This window comes from Lagenorhynchus albirostris, chromosome 4 (assembly GCF_949774975.1).
Source record: "Lagenorhynchus albirostris chromosome 4, mLagAlb1.1, whole genome shotgun sequence".
Lineage (NCBI taxonomy): Eukaryota > Metazoa > Chordata > Mammalia > Artiodactyla > Delphinidae > Lagenorhynchus > Lagenorhynchus albirostris.
This window is the reverse complement of record NC_083098.1, coordinates 8,053,087-8,065,108: the sequence shown is the minus strand read 5'-3', so window position 1 is coordinate 8,065,108 and position 12,022 is coordinate 8,053,087. Positions and strand designations below refer to the sequence as shown.

The following is a 12,022-nucleotide window of genomic DNA, read 5'->3' as shown; positions in this document are numbered from 1 at the left end:
CTCAGTCCTAAAACTGCAAGGAATTGGATTCTGCCAACAACCTGTCCTTGGAAGTAGATTCTTCAGATAAGAATCTACTTCAGATAAGACTCTTCAGATAAGAGTCTTCAGATAAGAGCCGGGCTGGCTCATGCTTCGATTTGGCCCCATGATACCCTAAGCAGAGCCACGCCTAGCCCGCCTAGATTCCTGACCTCCAGAATTTTGAAATAATTAATGAGTATTGTTTTAAGATGGTAAACTGACGGCAGGTTCTCAGCACTAGAAGGTAAATATACCTTCCTTCCATTTCCAGAATTTTACTGTCACGTTGAAACCATGGGACCTTGTCAAATCCTGGAGTGCCAATATTATATGCCAGCTTCCTATTCAGTGACTTCACCGTCCAGTTTCAGCTCTTCAGCCTGCAAGTGACCCCGCTATAGGCTCCCTTTCTACCTGTCTCTTCCTGGATTCACTTTCCTAGGATGAATCACTTCACCCGCTCAAACTCATGCTCCATTTTTCTATTGCCTTACCCACCCAGCAAAACCACATCCTCGAATTAATTCAACCTTCTAACCCGCTCTATCTTTACTTCTTTGTGATTGGGAAAGCCATGCCCATTCGTGGCTTTGAGAGCACCACTTTTATAGAGTCCAATCTTAGGGGTCCTTGGTGTTGCTCTGTAGTCTCTCTCTGGGTCCCTTGGAAGAAAAACTTTTCCTCTGCCAATAGGTCTAGTGGGTCTGGGGGAGGAATGAAAGTTAATTGACCACAAACCGATTAAAGGAGAAAAGATCAGGTTCTGGGGCTTACAGACCAGCTTAATAGGGGAAAGGAGGGTGGAGAGAAAGGGATTCTATGGGAAAACAAAGGACTTTTAGGAAAGACAAGTAGGCTTTTAGGGAAAGAAAGAAGTATGACAGTTTGTGATGTTGCTTTATGCAATTTCTTATCCAGGTATGCGTGGTTGGTCTTCTACCAGGCACTGAAGCTCCTCTGAGGGATTTATAGCAGCTTCACTCTCTGAAGGCTCTGCTTTTAGTCAGATAAGGGTAGCTTCAAAAAACAAACAAAAAAAAGCTTCTTTCTGCAACAGCTGTATCTCATATGGCTTCAGTTTAAATAGTCCTCATAGGAGCTCTGTGGGGCCCCACATGTGCATCTTCTTTGTTTCCTTAGGGCCGTGTGGTAAGGAGAATAATGACCTGCCAAAGATGTGCATGTCCTAATACCCAGAATGTGATTGTGCTAAGTTACCGAATCAGATGACTTTAAAATAAGGAGATTACCCTGGTTTATCTGGTGGGTCTAATGTCATTATAAGGGTCCTTAAAGGTAGAAGAGGGAGGTAGAAAATGAGAGTCAGAGAAAGAAATGTGATGGCAGAAGCAGGGTCTGAGAGATGCTGTGTTGTTGGCTGGAGGACGGGGCCATAGCCCAGGAACTCAGGAAGCCTCTGAAACCTGGAAGAGTTTCCAGAAAGGAACCCAGAACTGCTAACAGCTTTGGTTTTAGCCCAGTGAAGCCCACGTTGGACTTCTGATCTACAGAAATGCCAGGTAATACGTTTTCGTTGCTTTAAAGCCACCAGTTTTGTGGTAGTTTGTTACTGCCGCCACAGGAAATGAATACAGGCCTACTCCAGTATTCATCATTATTTCAGATCCCTGATCTTCTCATTCGCGCCCATACTCTCAGCAGATCCCCCAACTTCAGAAAGAAGGTGGAGTTGTAGGCCATGCATTTCTTTCAATTTTCTCTCTTTTCCCTTCTTAAAACAATTATTACATGAGGACACCCCCTGACTCCCTTCCCCTTTGCCACAATTAAAAAAAGATATAGGGCTTCCCTGGTGGCGCAGTGGTTGAGAGTCCACCTGCCGATGCAGGGGACGTGGGTTCGTGCCCCGGTCCGGGAAGATCCCACATGCAGCAGAGCGGCTGGGCCCGTGAGCCATGGCCGCTGAGCCTGCGCATCCGGAGTCTGTGCTCCGCAACGGGAGAGGCCACAGCAGCGAGAGGCCCACGTACCGCAAAAAAAAAAAAAAAAAAAAGATATATATTTTTGGCTTTTCTAACACTAATTCGTCTGAATTCTAATTCCATTCTGCTTTCTAAGGTACCTGATTATAGCAGTTAACCACCTTTTCTTCTTTATGGCTTGTCCTCTTGGCATGGACACATATTCTGGCCTGTAATTTAAACCAAACAAGAAATATTTTCTCTGAACCCCAAGATAGTCTTTAGGTATACTCCTTTCTCTCACCTTCCTTTTATAGTGAGACCTTTGGGAAGAGTTGTCTATACCCTGTTCCTGTTTTATCCCTTACTCGTCAGTGCTCAAGCAACTACAGACTGAACAGTCTCTCACGGAGTGAGTCAAAGGCCCCTGGTAGCTGTAAGCAGAGCCACGGGGGGTCATGGTGCCTACGGCCTCTTGCACCATTTTTTATTTGCTTCAACTTAAGTAGTAATGAAAATAAATACACTGGGATCCAGTACAAACATTATATACGTAACCCAAATGCCCCCAGGCCCATAATAAGCCCTGCCTGAAACCTGAACTTGCTAAGGGGGAATTGACCCTGAGTTCACCGCTTGGAGTAAGCACTGAGGAATGGACTGGTTCCTCACCAGCTCCTTGCACTTGGTGGCCAGGCAGGCAGATAGACTGAGAGCTCAGGGCGGCTCAGAGAGCTTTGGAGGATATTAAGAATCCTATGAGAAGGATGAAGAGAGCTTCTCATAGGTCCATATAAGAGCTTTGGTAGTAGAGTGCCTGATTGATGGAGTTCTAGGCCCAGGAAGTTTGTTCCTTTAATGAGAAGACTTTTTGATTTTGCTTTGGTTGCCATTCTATATAATATATAAATCATATCCTTTATCAACGTTAAACAAATTTGTAACCGTCTGTTGCTGACATTCCGTCAAGCACTGATACCCCTGTTAGAACCATACAAGCAAACACCCCTCACTGGTGTGATGATTGGAAAGTACTATGCTTCCCCTCTCCCCGACAAGTCTCCCAGTTATTTTTGGAGTTTTCAAAAGGGAGACTCAAATGACTTCATGAATGAGACTATCGGCTCCCTTTACCTGAAGGCATCTGTTTTGAATCATCTAGTTATGTCCATGCGCACTACCTACAAAAACACATGGTGACACCTCAGGCCTTCCAGTGCCCATTTAAGATCTCCAATGTGTGCGTCAAGGGTGTGGACTCCAGACGGCCCCAAAGCTTTCCAGTTGGGACTGTAAAGAAATCCTAACTTTGATAATTCTGTGGCTTGACTGTAAGGCACATAAAACATGACAGTGACTTCAACCAGCTTGGAGATGGTTCAGCAGGTCAGTGATATCATCAGAGATCCAGGCTCTTTCTGTTTACTTATTATGCCATCTAAGAAATTAATAGAAAGAAATGGGGGGCTTCCCTGGTGGCACAGTGGTTGAGAATCTGCCTGTCAATGCAGGGGACACGGGTTTGAGCCCTGGTCTGGGAAGATCCCACATGCCACAGAGCAACTGGGCCCGTGAGCCACAACTACTGAGCCTGCGTGTCTGGAGCCTGTGCTCCGTAACAAGAGAGGCCTGCGCACTGCAATGAAGAGTGGCCCCCGCTCGCTGCAACTAGAGAAAGCTCTCGCACAGAAACGAAGACCCAACACAGCCAAAAAATAAATAAATAAATAAATTTTAAAAAAAGAAAAAAGAAAGAAATGGGGGAAAACTTTACATTGAAAATTTACAAATAAACCACAAACGATCATTAAACATTAAAAAAGCTTATTGTAAGTCAACGTAATATAAATTAAAACACTGATATGCCATTTGTTACCTATCAAATTAAAAAAAATTATTATTCTGTCTAGTATTTGTGAGAATTTAGGGCAACAAGCAATCTTTAAATTGTTAGGAGACTGAATTTGGCACAAACTTTTTGTGGGAAATTTAGCTGTATGTCTTAAAATTTTTCAAATGAGCATACTTTTGCCTCAGCAATTCCCTGTCTGGAATTTACCTGAGTGTGCCTTGACACAGCTGCAGAGATGTTTTGTGAATAATAGGAAGATTGGTTAAATTAATTATGGTACATAACAAGAGGACTGAATACCACGTGCCCGCAGGGAACCATGTTTGCAATATAGCAGTTTTACAAAATAATAACAGCTACTGCTATCGACTGCTATCTAATGACTTCGCACACATTGTCCCATTTAATCTTTGTAACTACCCTGAGAGATCCTTTCCCCTGATTACCAATATCCACTTCAAGACTAAGTAACTAGTTCAAGTCTCCAGCGTTTGGGAAAGCCAGGATTCAGACACAGGCTATCTGACTCCAGAGATGATGACGTTCATCCCTGTACTTTGTATATAAACCCAATTTTGTTTTTTCAAAAAAAAAAATGTATGCAGAGAAAAAGACTAAAAGCAGATGGTATGTGGCTGATGGGTTACAGGGGATTTTCATTTTCTTACTTGATACGTAATAAGAGAGAAAAAATTTAGTTAAATGGAAAAGAAAAAGTGCCAGATTAGGAACACATTCAGGGACTTCCCGGATGGTCCAGTGTTTAAGACTCTGCAGTCCCACTGCAGGGATTAGGGGTTGCAACCCGCATGCCGCGCCGTGCGGCAGGGAGGAAAAAAAAAAAAGAAGAACCAGGCTCTATGCATACTGGGCAGTTACTCTATTCAGAGAGGTTGTGAGGTGGAGAGCAGGGAGAACAGAGGGCAATGGTCTGAGAAACTGAGTCACCCATTTCGCCTAACTTTTGACCTTGTGTAAAATGGCCTCCTTTGGACCAGGTGACTCATATGTAAAATTAGGACCATCGTCTTCAGGTTCCCCCCTCCCTAATATTGTTACCTAAAATACCCAAACACAAAATGAGGAGACAGGGCATTTGAAAATAATTAGCCCGAAGTAAGATGCTAATTTATAAGTTAAAATGACTCTTTATAATGCCATACATTTATGAAATGCTGGCTTTAATCTGAATTTCTCAAACAATTTGATGGCAGTGATCAGCTTAAGAACGTATTGGGATGAGGTTAGGAACTCTCTTCCTGAATCTGCACACTTTCCAGCTTTTCCACACCATCAGTGTATTGAACAGAAGTACTGATATTTATTACAGGAGTGTGAGGGACACATTTAAACTGTTCATAGTACTATTTTCATTCAGCAAGTTTTGTCTCCTCCACCCCTAGATTCAGTTCCTGATTTTATTGGCCCTGGGGCGCGCACACCTGATTTCTCAGAAGCTCATTCATTAGAGACCGCCTACTTGCTCTGGGGGTGGACAACGTGAGACAGAAAAAATAAAATCCGAAAAACAAAACTCGGTGTCCGCTTCCCCTGGTGCTTAGGAGCGTGGGACACCGGGAGTGGCCAAGTCCATCCAGGTCAGACCAGGTATTGATCGGCCCGGGGAGCGTCCTGGGGCTTCCAGGGCCAGTCGCCCCAGTCCGTTTCGTGCGAGCCCCGGAGGACAGGAGCTGTGGCTTTGTCCCTGCGGACTCCGGGATAGTCATCTCCGTCAGCCGGTCCCCGCAGGCAGGTGACGGTGTGGTCCAGCGCCAGGCTGGATGCGCTCACACAGCCCTCGCCCGCGTTCCGCCCGAGCGCCGGGCCCTTATCAGCGGCTAGGTAGGCGGCGCCACGCCTCCCGCCGGCCTTCGGGCACCGACCCCGAGGGAGCCGGGGTGCGAGAGAGGGGCCCCGCCCTGCGCTCTTTCCGCTCGTCGCCCGCTTCCCCTTGACAGTGACAGTCATCCGGGCTAGCGCCTTCCCAGGCCGGCCCGCGGCGCCGGTGAGTGCGGGGCTCGCGGGGAGCGCGCGGGCGCGGCGCCTGGGCTGCCCGCCGGGGCGTGGGCGTCGGTCGGAGAACGTCGCCCCCTCGGCGGGCGCGGCCTGGGTCCTGGGTCCTGGGTCCTGTGCCGCTACGCGCCGGGTCCCGAGCGCGCGCGCCAGGCGCAGGAGGGAGCCAGACTGGGCGGACGCTGGAAGGAGGCCGCCTGGAAAGGGGCGCGTAAGTGCGGGCGCTTGCTCTCCTTGTTGGGTGGGAGCTGCTTCGGTCGGGTATGTTTGGAAGGTCCAGCTGACTCAGCTTAGCGTTTATGTAAATGATTGTTAGTGCTCTGCCTCTGAGCATCACAGCACCGGAGACGGAAGCCCTTAGTTAAATTAAACTGAACCACTGTTTAACTGAGCGAGTAAACTGTGAAAGCCGTTTGGGATGTGTGTGCCGTGAAAGGTCCGTGGCTGTTGCGTGTATACATTTGGTAGAGAATAGAAAACTGTACAACTGAGATGACTAGGTTTTAATTAGTCCCTCCCAGCCAGTTTCATTTGAAAGTAAGTATGAAACAGACTGAAAATATAGACTCTTTTTTTTTTTTTTTTTAACCAGAAAACAGTGTCTTGGTGCACCCGATTCCGTGTCTGGTAGTGTGTGTTAGCCGGTTGGTAAAACTCTTGCCTTTCCCCGAATGTATGAAGCTAGAGTTGATACTGGGTGGATTAAAACTTATTGAGTATGGGAATAGGAGAGAAATGTGTTAATATTGGTGCTTTTAAAGGGATTAGCCAATATATTCTATGTCTTTTCTCCCCAGGACATAAAATGTGTCCACAACTTTGGATGGTTTGCCAAAGAGTTATATTGAGCTGCCTTTTGTAATTTTTCTGTGGGTAGTTGACTTTTAATGATTAACTTCAAAAAATTAACCAGCTTATTTCAATACTTATTAAAAATAATACTGGAGAAGTTAGAACAATACAGAGAAACATATGACCAAAAAGTTAGATTGTAAATCTAGCCAACAGGTAAAAAAATACCTGTAATGTTGCCTCATTTTATTTTCTTGCCCAATAGTAGAAATATAAAAGCTCATTACACTTTCAGAAAAAAAAAAAGATTCATAGTAACAAATGTATACTGGTCATCTTTGTTCCAGACCCTGGGCATTCAGCAAGAGCTCCCATAGGAGACATTGTGTTGCATCAAAATGGTATGAAAATACACTGAACAGCCAAAATCAATTTCTGTATTATTTTTATTAAGCATTCAAGAACAATTTGAGGCAAGCATAAGTGTTACAGATGGAAAGTAAAATGCACCAAGAGTCACCATGGGGGAGCACGTTAGAATGGATGTGGACAGCAAATTAAAGTGACGCCTTGGAAGCTAAAATAAGAAGGGACCGATCAGTCACACAATTCAGTGAGGATAAAGACAGGAAATGTATGAGATCCTTAGAGAAGATTTTCCTGGCATCTGCTTCTGAGGCAAATGTCTTGTGTCACAGAAGGATGCAGAGGAGACTGAAGGATGGCGGTGGGAGAGTCTGGGTGCCCATCCCATAGTACATGCCAGTAGTGCCTTTTCTAGGACTGCTTGCTGTAGTGGTCATTTTCCTTGCCGTAAGTATTATGAGAAACGCTTGTAGGTTCCTAAGCCCCTATGGTCACAAATGCTGCAGTTTGATAGTTTGGGCTTATTTGGGGGTAAATCTAGATTTTATAGAGGGATAGATGGACCTCATGTCTTCAGATACTCTGTATTTCTCTCTCTAGCTTTTTAAAAAATTTAATTAATTAATTTTTGGCTGCGTTGGGTCTCCGTCGCTGCGTGTCGGCTTTCTCTAGCTGCGGTGCGCAGGCTTCTCATTGCGGTGGCTTCTCTTGTTGCAGAGCATGGGCTCTAGGCACGTGGGCTTCAGTAGTTGTGGCTCGCGGGCTAAGCTGCTCCATGGCATGTGGGATCTTCCCGGACCAGGGATCAAACCCGTGTCCCCTGCTTTGGCAGGTGGATTCTTAACCGCTGCTCCACGAGGGAAGCCCCCTTCTGACAGCAGTTTGGCAGCAGTCGATATCAAGTGGGAAGTTTTATTCTCTGTTGCTTATTGGGGTTATAGGTTAGGGTTGAGATTTTTGAGTGAAAATTAAAGAACTTGAATGGCCATCCTCTCTATAGGATATAGGATATTATAGGTCTACAGGAAGCTAAAGTTTATCCTTTAAAAAATCAGTTCCCACTTCACTCCAGGATGTGAACCAAGAAACTGTCTAGCTGAATTGGGCCTCATAGTTTTGTGTTATTTTCCCAACAGCAGTTTTATGAGATCTAATTTATGAGAACATATCACTGAGTTCACGCCTATGTAAAGTGTACAGTCTGTGCAGTCATCACATTTTCATCATCCTCTCCCCTAAAAACCCATTAACACTCACTCCCCTTTCCCACCGCAGCCCCCTCGCCCCCTCTTGTTTTTTGGAAGCCGGTATTCTCCTTCACTAGGAGACTGTTAGAAAGTGGACATCTAATTTTTGAGCCACACAGTTAGCTTGTTTATAGAAATAAATAAAACGTCCAGAGAATCGTAGCATTGAAAGTAGTGTTCTGTCGTTTAAACTGGGGTTGGTGGGTGTGGGTAAAGCAGAAGTGCTGCCCTTATCCCAGTTTCAAGGAAGAAGTTTTGTTTTCGGCAAGAAGGGTGGAATGAAATCTTGGCAAGGTCAGAAACCCCGTTGAAAACGCTGCTCACTAGCTCAGTCCCTTTGGGCTTGCAACTGAAAAGACCTGTTACTCTTTTTTTTTAGAGAGTTTTTTTTTCTTTAATTTTATTTATTGATGGCTGCGTTGGGTCCTCAGTTCTGCGCGCGGGTTTTCTCTAGCTGCGGCGAGCGGGGCTACGGTGCACGGGCTTCTTATCGCGGTGGTTCCTCCTGTTGCGGAGCACGGGCTCTAGGCACGTGGGATCAGTAGTTGTGGCTCGAGAGGTCTAGGGCGGAGGCTCAGTAGTTGTGGTGCACGGGCGACCAGGGCTCAAAACCCGTGTCCTCTGCATCGGCAGGCGGATTCTTAACCGCTGTGCCACCAGGGGAGTCCAGACCTGTTACTCTTTAGAACAAGGTTTGGCTGGAAATTCGTGCTTAGGTCCAGGTAGCATTAGGCAGTTCTCTGTCATTTCACAGGCATTGAGTTTTTACCCAGAGGCATAAAAATGGAAGTCTCTAGAAAGCAGCAGGCCCTATGATCTCTCTCTGAAGACACTTGAGCTGAGTGTCTCACAAGGAAAGAGTAATAAAGACTGCCTGAGAGGTACCCACACCTCGGATGCCTTTTCACAGGAGGTCTGCCTCTTCTTTTCCCATCCTGCACAGCCCTACCCTGGCCGCACCCTGAGCCCACCCTGGGGGAAGGGAAAGAGGGATAGAAAAGTTAGAGGGACAACAGGATCCTTAGAAAGAGAGAAGAAAGTATTTCATTTTCCTCCTTTTCCTCCATCATCCCATATTAGTTTGGAATGCCTTAAGACAAGATTATCAGGTTCAGAATTAATAAAAGCGGCCGTTAACTGTGGTGAGTGCTTGCGGTCTGCAGGTGGTTTTTACATTCATTCTCATTTTTTTGCTCACACCAAACCTTTCAGGGAGATATTGGAGTTTCATATTTATAGAGATGGAGGCTGAGAATTCACAGGGTCATTTATAGCTGGGACAAAAAGACTGTGTTGAACTTTATTAAAGTCACCAATCCTTCCTTTCTTTTTTCTTTTAAACTTAGCCTGGTCATCTGTTTCTATTTCCTTCCATGTTCACAGAGCAGCTCATTTTAAAGGCACGCAGGGACGTGAAAAGAGCCTGTGATCTGGTGGGAGGAGGGAGGCCCAGACCTAACTTAGGTCTAATCAACTGTGCCATTTCTTCATTTTCTACTTTTGATGAAGTCTTGTCATCTCTCTGGGCCACAGTTTCTTCATGGGACCAGAGAATATATGAGTTTGAATGGGAGAGGTCTGATTTTCTTTGAGTCCACAAGTGGAATATGGGTTAGTTGAAAATGCCAGATTAGTTCTACAGACTGTCAGGTGTACTGAGAACACTTAGTGTTCTTATCTGACCCATCAGTGAAGGGTTCTGCAAACCAGCCATGTACCTTGTTTTAGAAATCTTTCTGATTCACCTTTCTCCTGTTTCATAACACAGGGAGACTGTTATATGTCTTTCCAGGGTATCTCATATGATAGTTACCTCAAATAGAACACGTGTACTTCAGAAACCATAAAGCCGTGGGCTAACTGTAGTTAAAAACCTAATTTAAGTCGTACCTTAAATCTGATAGTACTGTTATTATCATGCCAAACCATTCACTGCTTCCATCGGAATCTAAGCTATGAGTACAATATGTTTGACATGTGCAATGTTGATTTACGCCCAGTTATTACCAGCAGCCTAGGGCCAGGTGACTCATTCCAGTTGCTACAGCGTAGATCCATCCTCGCTACTTTTAGCTCTTTCCTGGAGCTACAAACCCCTCATTGTGTTCTGATTTCATCCTTAGATATATACCTTCCCTCTCCCCCAGTGAGATGTGTTCTATCTTGCTTCCTAAGTGGAAGCAAGCAAAAATTCAAGTGGTTTGAATTTTTCAACAAAAATCAAATTGCTGTTCTCCTCTCCCTCCATATGTTATGAGAAACAAGGGAAAGAGATCTTTGATGTGTTAGTCTTTATGAAACAATGCTTTTCAGAATAGATACAGCCGTGGCTGGGTTGGTTTTAAAGAGCAAAGATAGCAATTTAAGTCTAATATTACACTTGCGTTATAAACATTGAAAAATATTGGGGTTATTTCATTATTTATTTTGGAATTATTTTTAGACTTGTTGCAAAAAAAATGGTACAGCGAGTTCCTATAGCATCTTACATAAACTGCAGTACCATTGTCGGAACTAATGGATTAACATTGGTAAATGCTATTGACTAAACTATAGACTTACTTGGATTTCATCGGCTTTTCACTCTCCTTTTTCTGTTCAGCCTAGGAGTTAACATTGCGTTTGATTGTTGTGTATCATTAGTTTCCTCCAAACTATGACAACTCATCAACCTTCTGTTCTGTGGTTTTTCCTGACCTTGACACTTCTGAAGCGTACTGTTCAGTTATTTTTTAGAATGTCCCTCAGTTAGTACTCAGTATTTTCTCATGACTAGATTGAAGCTATCCATTTTGGGCAGAAATATTAGAAGTAATCCCAGTGCATCATAGCAGAGGTACATGATGTCTTATGACTTTTGTAGACCTTGGTTAAGTGCTGCTTGTCAGGTCTCCGATGGAAAGTTATCATTTTTCCTTTTGTATTTAGTAGATATCTTGGGAGAGAAACTTGGACCATGCAAATATCTTGTTTCTCCTTAAATCTTTTTTTTTTAATATTTATTTTATTTATTTTTGGCTGCATTGGGTCTTCGTTGCTGTGAGCAGGCTTTCTCTAGTTGCGGTGCATGGGCTTCACATTGCAGTTGCGTGTAGAGCACGGGCTCTAGGCACACGAGCTTCAGTAGTTTTGGCACACGGGCTCAGTAGTTGTGGCTCATGGGCTCTAGAGCGCAGGCTCAGTAGTTGTGGCACACAGGCTTAGTTGCTCCGCAGCATGTGGGGTCTTCCTGGACCAGGGCTCGAACCCATGTCCCCTGAGTTGGCAGGCGGATTCTTAACCACTGAGCGACCAGGGAAGCCCCTCTCCTTAAACCTTTATTCACTAGTTTTAGCATCCATTGGTGGAACTTGATGTACATGGTACTGTGTTGTTCTAATGGTGATTTAAAAATTGTTTTTCTCATTCCTTCGATGTTTATTAAAGAGAATTCTTCTGTAAGGAAGAGCTTTTCCTTCACCATTTATTTATTCAACTATTTGTATCAGTACAGACTCATGGATATTTATTTTATTATATAGGTTATAATCCGATACTGTCATTATTTAATTTGCTGCTCAAATTGTTCCATCTTTAGCCACTGGGAGCTCTTTTTTCAGGTTGGCCCCTGTGCCCTTTTGACATACCACCTCCCTATCCCCGTTTTTTAAAAAGCATTTCCTTACTTTCTGGTATCATGAAATGCTCCAGGCTCATTTTTGTATTTTCCATGCCCCAACCCTGGCATCAACCATTTCTCCAAGGCACTCTGCTTCCTCGTTTTGGAGGCTGTTATAAGAAACCAAGATGTGGGTACTAGGTGTGTT

The 12,022-nt window shown here is 44.5% G+C and overlaps 1 protein-coding gene across 6 annotated transcripts in view; it reads left to right on the top strand.

Annotated features, from left to right (window-relative positions):
* The window catches only part of ABCG2 (ATP binding cassette subfamily G member 2 (Junior blood group)), a 124,756-nt gene that overhangs the window by 52,960 nt on the left and 59,774 nt on the right, over positions 1-12,022 (top strand). For 2 of the 6 annotated variants that reach the window (XR_009540218.1, XM_060147550.1), the window contains exon 2: positions 943-1,032. The exons of 1 other annotated variant lie outside the window; for it this stretch is intronic. The gene's annotated coding sequence lies outside the window, so the exon portion shown is untranslated. Of the gene's footprint in view, positions 1-942; positions 1,033-5,676; positions 5,804-5,876; positions 6,023-6,987; positions 7,005-12,022 lie in introns of those variants that run through there. 3 more of the 6 variants (XM_060147552.1, XM_060147554.1, XM_060147553.1) reach the window with 3 other exon arrangements.